Here is a 12,323-nt window from a genome sequence, read left to right on the forward strand (position 1 = left end):
GCAAAAAATAATAATTCAGTTTTATGGAAAATTTTCTACATACCTGCCACAGTACTACCATAAAGAAACCGAGTCTTTGCTCAAAGAATGGTAACAGGCAAGTTTTGAATGACAGAATGCAGAAGCTTCTGGGAAGTGCCTGTCAGAGGCAACAGCTACTAATGTGTGTTGTTTCACAATCCAATCCCATTCAACATCTTACTTCTTCCACTACTTTCACGCATGTGTTATTCCTTCCTGTCCTCTGAACAGGTCTCCTCCTCTTTCCTCCGTGTAATGACATCACTAGCCTCCTAGGTCCTCAAAACTTAAAGACGTCTTACCTACTCAGTCCTTTCCCAAAATCTCTCATATGTATTCTTAACATTCCTACTGCTTCTACTATCTCAGATCTGCCTAGATTTAGATCAGCCCTTCCTGGCTTTGCGCCTCACATCACTTCCCTCTGAATCATCGTACACACACATTGGTGCCAAATTAACTTAAAAAACACCTTAGGGTAGTAGTCCTATCAGAATCCAAATCATTCCAGCCTCAGGTATACTACACACTACCCAAACTCAACTGTTCTTTTCTGTGTGTGGACTTAATGACTTTGTTCACTCTTCCTGCACTTGAATGTCTCAATGTGTTCCCTTCTCTACAGGTTCAAAACCTTCATTCTCATTCACCTTCACGAAGTCTTCCATAATACCATATTTTGCCATGTATGACATGTTCCCATGTATAACATGCACCCACATTTCTGGCTCAAACTTTCAGGAAAAAGACTCTCATTTTAATTTTTAATGCACTAATTGATATTTAGATACTTGTCTTTTTTAATTTTATTTTTAATTTATTTATGTTTTAGAAAGGAAGGGACGGAGAGAAGGAGAGAAATATCAATGTATGGTTGCTTCTCATGTGTGCCCTGCTGGGAGCTGCCCCCTGCTGGGAACTGGCCTGCAATCCAGGTATGTGCCCTGACTGGGAATCGAACCATGATTTTTTGGTTCACAGGCCCGGGCTCAATCCACTGAGCTACACCAGCCAGGGCTTGTTTTTTTGTGTTATAAAGGAATTTTGGCATTTATTCTGTATAAGAAATTTTATGTAACAAATAATTACAAAACACAAGAATAGATACAAGGTATTTCAGGCACTACCCATCTGTAATGTGGATGGGTAGTGCCTGAAATATTTTTCCCTCAAAAACTTGGGCAAAATATGCGCACTATACATGGCAAAATACAACTCGTTTTTCCCAAATGTCTTCTATAGCCGGGCCCCATGCAAAAGTAATCTCTCCTTTACATCCTCTTGCCACTGTGACCCTTCTAATTATCTTTCCGGCTGAGAACACGAATGGAGGTAATCACACTTCGTTCTCATTGTCCTCCCAGTGGTGTCCTGGAAAACAGGCCTTCACATACTGTGTGAGATGTTACTTCTCAGCAGCAGGCCTATTCTTACCCTGCTTCCTCATTTTGCTCATTTGGAACCAAGCTTTTCTCTCCCTTCAAGGTACAACCTAACAAATAATTCACTCCAAATTAGTTTATCAGTTCTCTAGGGATATGCTGCATACTTGAATACTGTCAGATACTGTCTTCAAATATTGTTTAATTTTCACGTCCTAACTCCCCAAGACTGTACAAGTCCCTAAAGTATATCCCTTTCATTGTCCTTCCTCCCAAAAGTCCATCTCTTTCATTTATACTGTTTCTTAGTCTACCCTATCTTTGCCAGCCAAAATTCTGTCATCCTTCAAATCCAAATTCAAATAAGATTCCCTTTAGTAGGTCCTGGGTTTATTCTCCATTCCTATGGAAACATGCCCCGATATTCCATAGCACTTATCACATTTCAGCTCAAATTTAGTTATATTTACTCCTGTCCTCCATAATTTAAAATGTCAGAGCAAGGATCCTAACATTTCATTTCTACTTTCACAGCAACTCACAGGTATTTGAAGCATGACTGCTGCTTTTTTTTACACTATTGTATTTTCCCCATTACCATTTAGTCCCGTTATCCTTCCCCCCTGCAGCAATCACCGCACTGTTTGTCCATGAGTCCCGTTCCCTTTTTGCTCAACCCCTCCCCTCTAAACTCCCCTCCTCCTCCCTCTCATCCTGCTCTCCAACAGAACATGGCTTTTAAAAATGTTTTCAGAAACTGAAGCATACCAAAAAACCCTGTAATAATACTAACGTGGATTAAATCGTGTCCCTCCCCAAAAGATATTCTCAAGTCTTAACTCCAAGTACCTGTAAATGTGACCTTATGGGAAACAGGATCTTTGCAAATGTGATTAAGACCTTGAGACAAGATCACCCTGGACTTACCACCCTGGTGGTATCCTTATGAGAGGAAGGAGAGGGAGATTTGACACAGAGGCTGTGTAAATTAGAGGCGGAAAACTGCAGTAATGCTAGTTTGTAGCTAAGGAATACCAAGGACTACTGGCCGCTACCAGAATGGCTTCTCTCTCAAAGCCTGCAGAAGTAACCAACCGGGCCATCGCTCTGACCTCTTACTTCCAGCCTCTAGAACTATGAGATGAATTGCTATTGTTTATGGAACAAAGTATGTGGTCATTTCTTACGGTAGCCCTAGCAATAATACATATACTTCAATAGTATACCTTTTTAAACATTCAGAAAAATAAACAATGTGCAAAATAAGGTTAAGAAATAAACAGATTTTAAAAATTAAAACCATATTTTACCTGAACTTGTATAAAATGGATTTTGTTTATAAATAAGCAGTGGCTTGTGTTACACTGAATTCAGTAAAACCACTAAATATGGAATGTGTTAAGTTTTAAAAGATGTAAAACCATAGTTATACTCATATATACTGTAATTTAAAAATTCATGCTACTTCTAAAGAAAATAATCCTGGTGAATAGATGAAGTTCTATTTTATTGGTATTTCCACTACAATATAAATCTTTCTTTTTAAAATCCACACCTGAGGATATGTTTATTAATTTTTAGAGAGGAAGGAGAAGAGAGAGACAGTGGCAGGGAGGGAAGGGGAGAGTCAGGAGGAAAGGGGGTAGGAGAGAAACATCGATTGGTTGCCTCTTGTACACACCCCAACTGGGGATCAAGCCCGCAACCCTTTGGTGTACAGGATGACACTCCAACCAACTGAGCCACCCAGCCAGCGATACAATACAAATCTTAAATGTTATTTTTAATGGAGAAGGTTCATATGATCAATGTACTTTGATATTAGGTATGAGTTGCTATTTTGCTTTTTCTGTATAAAAAATTTAATCCAGTGCTCCCCTTTAATCCTTATGCCATGTTTCTAAATTATCCAATTTTTGCTTTTTTAAGTCACAGTATGCTTGAGGAATACAAAATAACTTAAAGAATCCTAGATGAATAATAAAGTGCTCCAATTCCAGCCCTGGTTGAGTAGCTCTGATGGTTAGAGTGTCATCTCAATGTGCCAAGGTGGTGGGTTCAATCCCCAGTCATAGCTCATATAAGAATCAACCAATGAATGCACAAGAGTGGAACAACAAATGGATGTTTCTCTCTTTCTCGAATCATTTGTTTAAAGCCTTTCAATTCCAAATATAATAGAAATGATTGGGTATTTTGCTGAGTTTGCTTATCTATAACACTAATATAATCTTAATTAGCAAATAAAATTTGATTGTAACATGGCTGCCAACATACATATTTTATCTAAAGAGTCCCAAAATAAATATAAATTATATTTTCAAGTACATGAGTGTTCAATTAACTACTATTTTTTAATAAAAGTACAAATTTAGTTTTAAAATATTTTCAAAATTTTGAAAAGTATTTCAAAGTAATTTCAGAAAATACAAGCTTTACCCTACTGACACATTTTAAATGATACCTTCCATATACATGCAATAACCAGTACAGGTAACTTAATTTTCCTCATTTCTCTGACTTACGTAGCCAAGATCAAACATTATTACATGTATTTGGTAAAACAACTATTTTCTTAAGAATTAGGATCCTCTGAAGTTTGACATTTTAAACTTACTTGAAGTTCACTCAGTTTCAGCACTTAAAAAATTACTGAAGTTAAATTACTATCATCAGTTCTTAAGTTCACTTTAACCTATGTGGTCATGGGAATTAGCATCGAATTCTTGCTCTGATGGACATACCACCCCCTCTCTATTCCTTCACATTACTTTTCTATTAATAATTTTTTTATATTTCAATTACATTTGACATACATATTATATTGTTTCAGGGGTACACAGCAGTGACCAGACACATGACCCACCAAGTGCTCATCCTGATAAATCCCACACCCATCTGACACCACAGTCACAATACCATTGACTATTCCCTATGCTGTGCTCCACATCCCCAAGACCACTCCGTAACAAACAATGTATACTTCTTTTATTATTTTTTGATCCCTTCACCTTTTCCCCCCTCCCCACTGGCAACCATCAAAGTGTTCTCTGTATCTGTGAGTCCATTTCTGTTCTGCTTCTTAGTTTTTTAGATTCAATTATTGATTGACCTTTAGGCTATTTTTTTGACTAATATATATGCATGTAATAAAACCATGACAATATGCTATTATCTATAATGATATTATTCTTGTATTACAAGTCCATGATAGACAACGTACACCTGAGACTTAGGTGAGCTAGCAAGAACTCCAACAGAACTCTCCTGAGAATCAGTTCAGGACTTCCGCCAAGATGGAGGCATAAGTGGAGACGCCGTGCCTTCTCTCACAACCAAGTTTAGAGACAACTAAATATAGCAACAGAAAACACAGCCAGAACACAGAAAATTGAACTTTTTGGAAGTCTGATAACATCAAATTCTTCAGCCTGACCGGTAAGAGGGGCGAAGCCAGCAGCTGGCGGAGCAGCATTGCACATACATATTATATTGTTTCAGGGGTACACAGCAGAAAAAACTCTGTCAGACGGACTCAGGCACGCGGAACACAGGCGCAGAGTTGGACCTAGTAAGCGACTCAGCGAGCTACCGCGGGGAAACAGCGAGGGAGCAGGGCTGTGGGTTGACTGTGGTTGCGCTTTCGTGCGCAGATAGACAAGCGAGGGAGTGGGCGGTGAGACTAGGGGACTGAGCAGGCCCCACAACTAGCCGCAGCACAGGACGCTGCCATTTCCCTGCTCTGACCACGCCCCCACATACAGCGTCACAACCCAGCGACCTGAGAGTCCAAGGCTCCGCTCCTCATACCTAACGGGCGAGAACAGACCAAAAATGGCTCAAGAAGATCTCAAAGCCCCAGAGCCTATAAATCTAAGTGATGAAGAAATAGCAAAACTCTCAGATGCACAGTTTAAAACACTGGTGATCAGGACCCTCACAGAACTGGTTGATTATAGCCACAAATTAGACACACATATGAAGGCAAAACTAATTGAAATGAATGGAATTGCACAGGAAACCAATAGCCATGAAAAGGAAACTGGGACTCAAATCAATGCAGTGGACCAGAAGAAAGCAAATAATGGCCAAACAGAAAAGAGTGAAGAAGCAAGAATTCAAAGAAATGAGGAGTCTTAGGAACCTCCAGGACATCTTTAAACACTCCAACATCCGAGTTATAGGGGTACCAGAAGGGGGAAAGGAACAGCCACCAGTGGAAAACTTATTTGAACAAATAATAAAGGAGAATTTCCCCAATCTGGCAAAGGAAATAGACTTTCAGGAAATCCAGGAAGCTCAGAGAGTTCCAAAGAAGTTGGACCCAAGAAGAAACACACCAAGGCACATCATCATTACATTAGCCAAGATTCAAATGAAGGAGAGAATCCTAGAAGCAGCAAGAGATAAGGGGACAGTCACCTACAAAGGAGTTCCCATCAGACTGTCAGCTGATTTCTCAAAAGAGACCTTACAGGCAAGAAGGGGCTGGAAAGAGGTATTCCAAGTCATGAAAACCAAAGACCTACAACCAAGATTGCTCTACCCAGCAAAGTTTTCATTTAGAATGGAAGGACAGATAAAGTGCTTCTCAGATAAGATCAAATTCAAGGAGTTCATCATCACCAAGCCCTAATTATATGAAATGTTAAAGGGACTTACCTAAGAAAAAGAAGATAAAAAAGATGAACAGTGAAAGGACAGCAAACTCACAGTTATTAAGAACCACACCTAAAACAAAAGCAAACTAAGAGGATAGCTAGATCAGGAGCAGAACCATAGAAATGAAGATCTCAGGGAGGGTTAGCAACAGGGGAGTGGGAGGAGGGGAAGGGGGGAGAAGGTACAGAAAATAAGTAGCATAGACAGTAGATAGAAAATACATAGGGGGGAGGGTAAGAATAGTATGGGAAATATAGAATCTAAAGAACTTGAGACACATGGTCATAAACTAAAGGGGGGTAATGGTGGGGATGGGGGGGTAGGGTGGAGGGGAATGAAGGGGGGAATAGAACAACTGTAATGGCATAATCAATAAAAATAAATAAATTAAAAAAAAAAAAAGAACTCTCCTACCAGAACTCCAACAAGCTTCATTTCCTAAAAGTTCCATGTCTCCTCAGGAGAAAAGCTGAACTTCAGGGATATCTAAGCAAGCTTTCCACATTCTCAAAGGAGACAGAAATTCTCACAAAATCTGGTTTTTGCCTCAAATTCTACACAGAAAAAGTTCCTTACATTCCACTAATTCTATATGCAAAAAATTTCCTTACAGTGGAATGTGAAGTCAATTATTAAAACAATGATTATAATCCTCTACTAAGTTTACAAAGGTCTGTCCAGAAAAAGTCCGCCTATTGTTAATATAATGAAAATGGTTTGTGTGACATCGATGTAACCTGGCAGCCAAAGACAGTGGACTGGAATGCACATATGTGAACAATGATTTCACTGTATTGGTCAGTGGGGGTGACAGACACCAGTGAGGGAGCCTGTGTACTGTGTGCCAGTTGCAATTCAATATGACTGAGTAAAGCAACAAATCTGCATCAAACCTTGTATTAGGCTTGAACATTCCTCCACAGAAACTATTAGAATGATTCAGAAGGCCAAAGCTATAGGCAACTAGTGATTGGGAGCTTTATCACTGAAAAAGCACCTGCTCATGCATCATGTCTTGTACAACTTTGGGGGAAAACATCAAATCACCCAGGTGACTCAGGCCCCCAACAACCCAGATTTGGTGCTCAGCGACTTCTGGGTTTTCCAAAACTAAATCACCTTGGAAAGGAAGAGATTTCAGGCTGTTATGACATTCAGGAAAACAGTGAGGCAGCTGATGGCGATTGGGAAAACTGTGTTAAGTCCCAAGCTGCCTACTTTGAGGGAGACTGAGGCATTATTGTCCAATGTATAATGTTTATTGTATCTTCAATAAGTGTCATTTATTTATTTATTTATATTTTTAGAGGGAGGGAAAGGGATGGAGGAAGAGAAACATTGATGTGCAAGAGATATATCAATTGGTTGCCTTTTGCAAGCCACCAACTGGGGACCTAGTACACAACCCAGGTATTGCCTGAGAATCAAATTGGTGACCTTTCAGTTGGCAGGCCAGCACTCAATCCACTGAGCCACACCAGCCAGGGCAATAAATGTCTCCATGTTGCAACTTACATGGCTAGATACCTTCTGAACACACCTCAATTATTATTAATACTGGTATTAACATCTCATCTAAGTTCAACTTACTTCATTTTGTGTATCTTCCACTGTAGTTTTATTTACTTAAATTGTAATGTATCTAAGATTACATATGCAAGTTACCAATTTACATAAATAGCAACGTATTAAATATTTAAGAATGATTAAAAATATTTCTCCATAAGTAAAACATTTTGATTATGCTATTACAGTTGTCTCGTTTTTTACTCCCCTATATCCTCCTCTGCCCAATAGCCCCATTCCCTCCAGCACCAGCCCCCGCCACCTTAGTTCATGGGTCATACATATAAAATTCTTTGGCCTATTTCCTATACTATTTTTATCTGCCCCTATTTTGTACCTACCAATTATGCTTCTTACTCCCTGTACCTTTTCCCACATTATCCCTCCTCCTCCTCCCCGCTGATGACCCTCCATGTGATCTCTATTTCTGTGATTGTGTTCCTGTTCTAGTGGGTTGCTTAGCTTTTTAGGTTCAGTTGTTGATAGTTGTATTTGTTGCCTTTTTACTGTTCATAGTTGTTTTCTTTTTCTTAAACATTTCACATTGTTATTTTCTTTTTCTTAAACATTTCACATAAGAGCTTGATGATGATGAACTCCTTTAACTGGACCTTATCTGGGAAGCACTTTATCTGCCCTTCCATTCTAAAGGATAGCTTTGTTGGATAGAGTAACCTTAGACGTAGGTTCTTGCCTTTCAAGAACTTTGAATACTTCCTTCCAGCCCCTTCTTACCTGCAAGGTTTCTTTTGAGAAATCAGCTGAAAGTCTTATGGGAACTCTTTTGTCTCCTTTTCTCCTGCCACTTTTAAGATTCTCTAATTTTTAAGCTTCGGTAACTTATGTGTCTTAGTGTGTTCCTCTTTGGGTCCAACGTATTTGGGACTCTTGGAGCTTCCTGGACTTATAAGTCTATTTCCTTGGCCAGATTGAAGAAAATACTCATTCATTTTTCAAATAAATTTTTAATTTCTTGCTCTTTCTCTTTTCCTTCTGGCACCCCTATAATTCAGATATTGGAAAGTATAAAGTTGTCCCAGAGGTTCCTAAGCCTTTCCTCATTTTTTGGAATTCTTGTTTCTTCTGGTCCAAATTGTTGATTTGAGTACCACTTTCCTTCCTGTCTCTGTACATTCCCTGTACATTCTCCTTTATTTCACTTTGCGTAGCCTACACGTTTTCCTCTAATTTTCGACTACACTGAACCATTTCTGTGAACATCCTGATTATGTGTCTCGAACTGTGCCTCTGACAGATTGGCTATCTCTTCATAGCTTACTTCTATTTTTGGAGTTTTGAGCTGTTCTTTCATTTTGGGCCATATTTCTTTGTCTACGGCACCTGTTACATGTAAGGAGTAAAGCCTTAGGTATTTGTAGGGCAGGGCAACACTTTGCTGTACTGTGGTGCTTTAAGTGGTGGAGGAATCAGAGGGAACAATGTTGCTTGCTTGGCTCTCACCCCGCTTTCAGGCAACTTCTCCTGCTTCCCACAAGCAAATTGTGCCCTTCCAGTTGCTGCCCTGGTACTGATTCCCAGGTGGGTGGGCTTGTGTATGTTCTAGGGCCCAATGGGTCTCTCCAATGGATTCTCCTGGGATACCAGTAGTTTCTCCTGCCACCACAGTCCCCACAGCCCCCACAGCTTTCTAGTTAGCGGTTTTGAGGCTTTATTTTCCCATGCTGGAACGCTGGGTTGCATGGTCTGTCTCACTCCCCAGTTGTTCCTCCTGGTTTATCTTCACATGAATATGGGACTGCACCAGTGGCTGCCTTACTACACATCCTCCCCACCCCAGCTGCCTCCCTCCACCCCTCCTCCCAGTCTGGATGAATCTTTCTTCTTTAACTCCTTTGTTGTCAAGACTTCCATACAGTTCTATTTTCTGGCAGTTCTGGTTGTTTTTTGTTTTTAAATTGGTTGTTATCTTTCTTTGGTTGTGTGAAAAAGCAAAGCATATCTACCTAGGCCTCTATCTTCAAGAAACTTAATTTCTTTTGTACAATTTTTTTGGTGAGCTTACGTTTAACTCCTGATTGATACAGTAAACTACTTTAAACTACCTGCTAGACATTCATTCAGATATTGTCAATATTTTTTCTTTTCAGCATTTGACATAATTAATGATGGGCTGAATAACCTTGGTTGAATAAATAACAAAATATGAACCAGTTTTATTTAATTCTCCAAGCCCAGGTCACAAACAAAAAGCAGCGAGGATCAAACATAACCATCTACAAGGGAGTCAATAGAGGACCATCTACAAGGGAGTCAATAGAGGACCATCTACAAGGGAGTCAATAGAGGACCATCTACAAGGGAGTCAATAGAGGACCATCTACAAGGGAGTCAATAGAGGACCATCTACAAGGGAGTCAATAGAGGACAACGGGCATGTACAGACCCACCCCTGACTATGTGACCTCAAGGCTAAACCATCCAAGTTCCCCAAAACATAGCTATCCATTCACTAGTCTCACAGGACTGATCTTGCTTACACTGTGTGTATGTTCCATGAATTCAATGTCAGTGCTGCTCCTGTGATACTCAGGAACACTCAATGACACCACCAAACCAGTACTGTAAGAAGTGTTAAAAAAACTTCTTTAAGAATAAAATACCAAGAATACGAACAGTAAAATGGTAATAACTACATCTCTATCAACAATTATTTTAAATGTAAATGCTTAAATGTTCTAATGAAAAGACAGTGTGGCTGAATGGAAAAGAAAACAAGACCCCTGCATATGAAACCTACAAGAAAATCATTTCAGATCAAAAGACACACATGGGCTAAAAGTAAATGAATGGAAAAAAATTTCATGAAAATGGAAATGAAGGACAAAGGTGGGTAGCAATATTTATACAAGATGAAATGGACTTAAAAACAAAGGCTACATTAAGAGACAAAGGACCCAGCAATTCAACATTTAGGTTTTATCTGAAGACACCCAAAATTAATTCAGAAATACATATTAATCCATATGTTTACTGCAGCATTATTTACCACAGGCAAGATATGGAAGCAACCTAAGTGGCTCTGAAGAAGCGGTACATAGATGCAATGTATTAGTCACAAGAATGAAATTTTGTCATCTGTAACAACATATGTACCTACAGAATATTATGCTAAATAAGTCAGACAGAAAAAGAAAAATACTATATTATTTTACTTAAATGTAGAATCTAAAAACAAAGCAGAAAGAAACTCAGAACATTTTGATGGTTACCAGATTGGGAGGAGGGTAGAGGGGATGGTGAAGAGGAGCAAGGGATTAAGAAGTACAAATTGGTAGTTACACAATAGTCATGTGGATGAATAGTAGTAAACAGGGAATATAATCAATAATATAATGCCCTGACTGAAATGGCTCAGTGGGTTGGGTGTCATCCCACAGCACAAAAGCATATCAGTTCGATTTCCATGCTTGGGTTATACATCAGGTCCCCAGTTGGGAGTGTGTGAGAGGCAACCAATCAATGTTTCTCTCACATCCATATTTCTCTCCCTTTCTCTCTTCCTAAAAATAAAATTTTTTAAAAATGATAACAATATTGTAATAATTATATATAGTGTCAGATGGGTACTAGATTTATCAGGGTGATCGGTAAGATTTCCTTGCCTCTCAGGAATCAATGCACGCCAGTTTATGGACTACATTACCCTTATTGTTAAACAAGTTAGAGTTTAAGAAAAATAAAGACTGAATACCGTGGGAATGGAAATTACACTAATGATAATGACAAAATATATTGTTTTATTTAATATGTATGGTTTTTCATCTATGGAGGTTTTGTTCATTTGCATGTTTGCTTAAATCCAATGGAAAGTTTTCCTGAATGAGACATCACATTCCTTGAAGATGCTGCAAAAATGAGGAGCTCTTACTAACCATCCAGATTTAATACTTGTCATCTCCAAAGGGAGCAAAGAGGGACTGTGTTGGGTAGAAGTGAGGGGAGAGGAGAAAAAAAGAGGGAGCCTGTTCATTTGCACTCCTATTCTAATTTCAAATATAAAGGCAACATAGTATTTATCTGTTTCTCCAAGACATTTTGATACTATAATTTAAAGGTTACAAATAATGTACTTGTACCCATCTATTTGCTATTCCAAAAGCCAGTCTGCTTCCACAACAAACTCACCTACAAATGATTATCAGACATCTGGTATCTTAACTGCTATTAGTTAGAAAAGAATCCATGATCAGATAAAATTCTTCCTTTACATTTAACTGTCAAGTTTTTATTTTCCTGAGGAATGGACACGACCCACCAACTGCCACAGAGGAAACCAAGGGAGAATTTTGGGAATGTGTATTCATAAAGATACTCAAATGTAATTAAAGAGGAAAACATCCTCACACACAGGTTTTTTTTTTTTTACTATTTCCCAAAGTTGCATGGACATCTTCCTTTGCCATCACATTGTCAAACAACTCTAGAACCACATTATAAAACAGTGTGCTACAACAATGCAAGTCAGATTATGTTCCAATAAAAATTTAATAGTATCTAATAGAAACTCAATCAAGTAACCCCCCAAAACAGAATTAGTTCTACCCCCCAAAACTGCTAATAGAAATCTTCTGTATTCACAGTAGAAACCAAACACGCTTACTTGGACGTATCTTGCAAAATAACAGGAGAGGTATCCTCAACTCACATATCCGTCAACACTCACTTCTGTTG

General features: G+C 38.8%; 1 protein-coding gene across 2 annotated transcripts in view; it reads right to left on the reverse strand.

Moving 5' to 3' along the window:
* The window catches only part of MTF2 (metal response element binding transcription factor 2), an 81,036-nt gene that overhangs the window by 2,983 nt on the left and 65,730 nt on the right, over nt 1-12,323 (reverse strand). Inside the window, exon 16 of one of the 2 annotated variants that reach the window (XR_008392206.1) lies at nt 12,253-12,317. The gene's annotated coding sequence lies outside the window, so the exon portion shown is untranslated. Of the gene's footprint in view, nt 1-10,323; nt 12,318-12,323 lie in introns of those variants that run through there. The other variant, XR_008392205.1, reaches the window with a different exon arrangement.

The sequence above is a fragment of the Artibeus jamaicensis genome, unplaced genomic scaffold (genome assembly GCF_021234435.1).
Source record: "Artibeus jamaicensis isolate MK-2021 breed Jamaican fruit bat unplaced genomic scaffold, CSHL_Jam_final contig_482, whole genome shotgun sequence".
Classification (NCBI taxonomy): domain Eukaryota; kingdom Metazoa; phylum Chordata; class Mammalia; order Chiroptera; family Phyllostomidae; genus Artibeus; species Artibeus jamaicensis.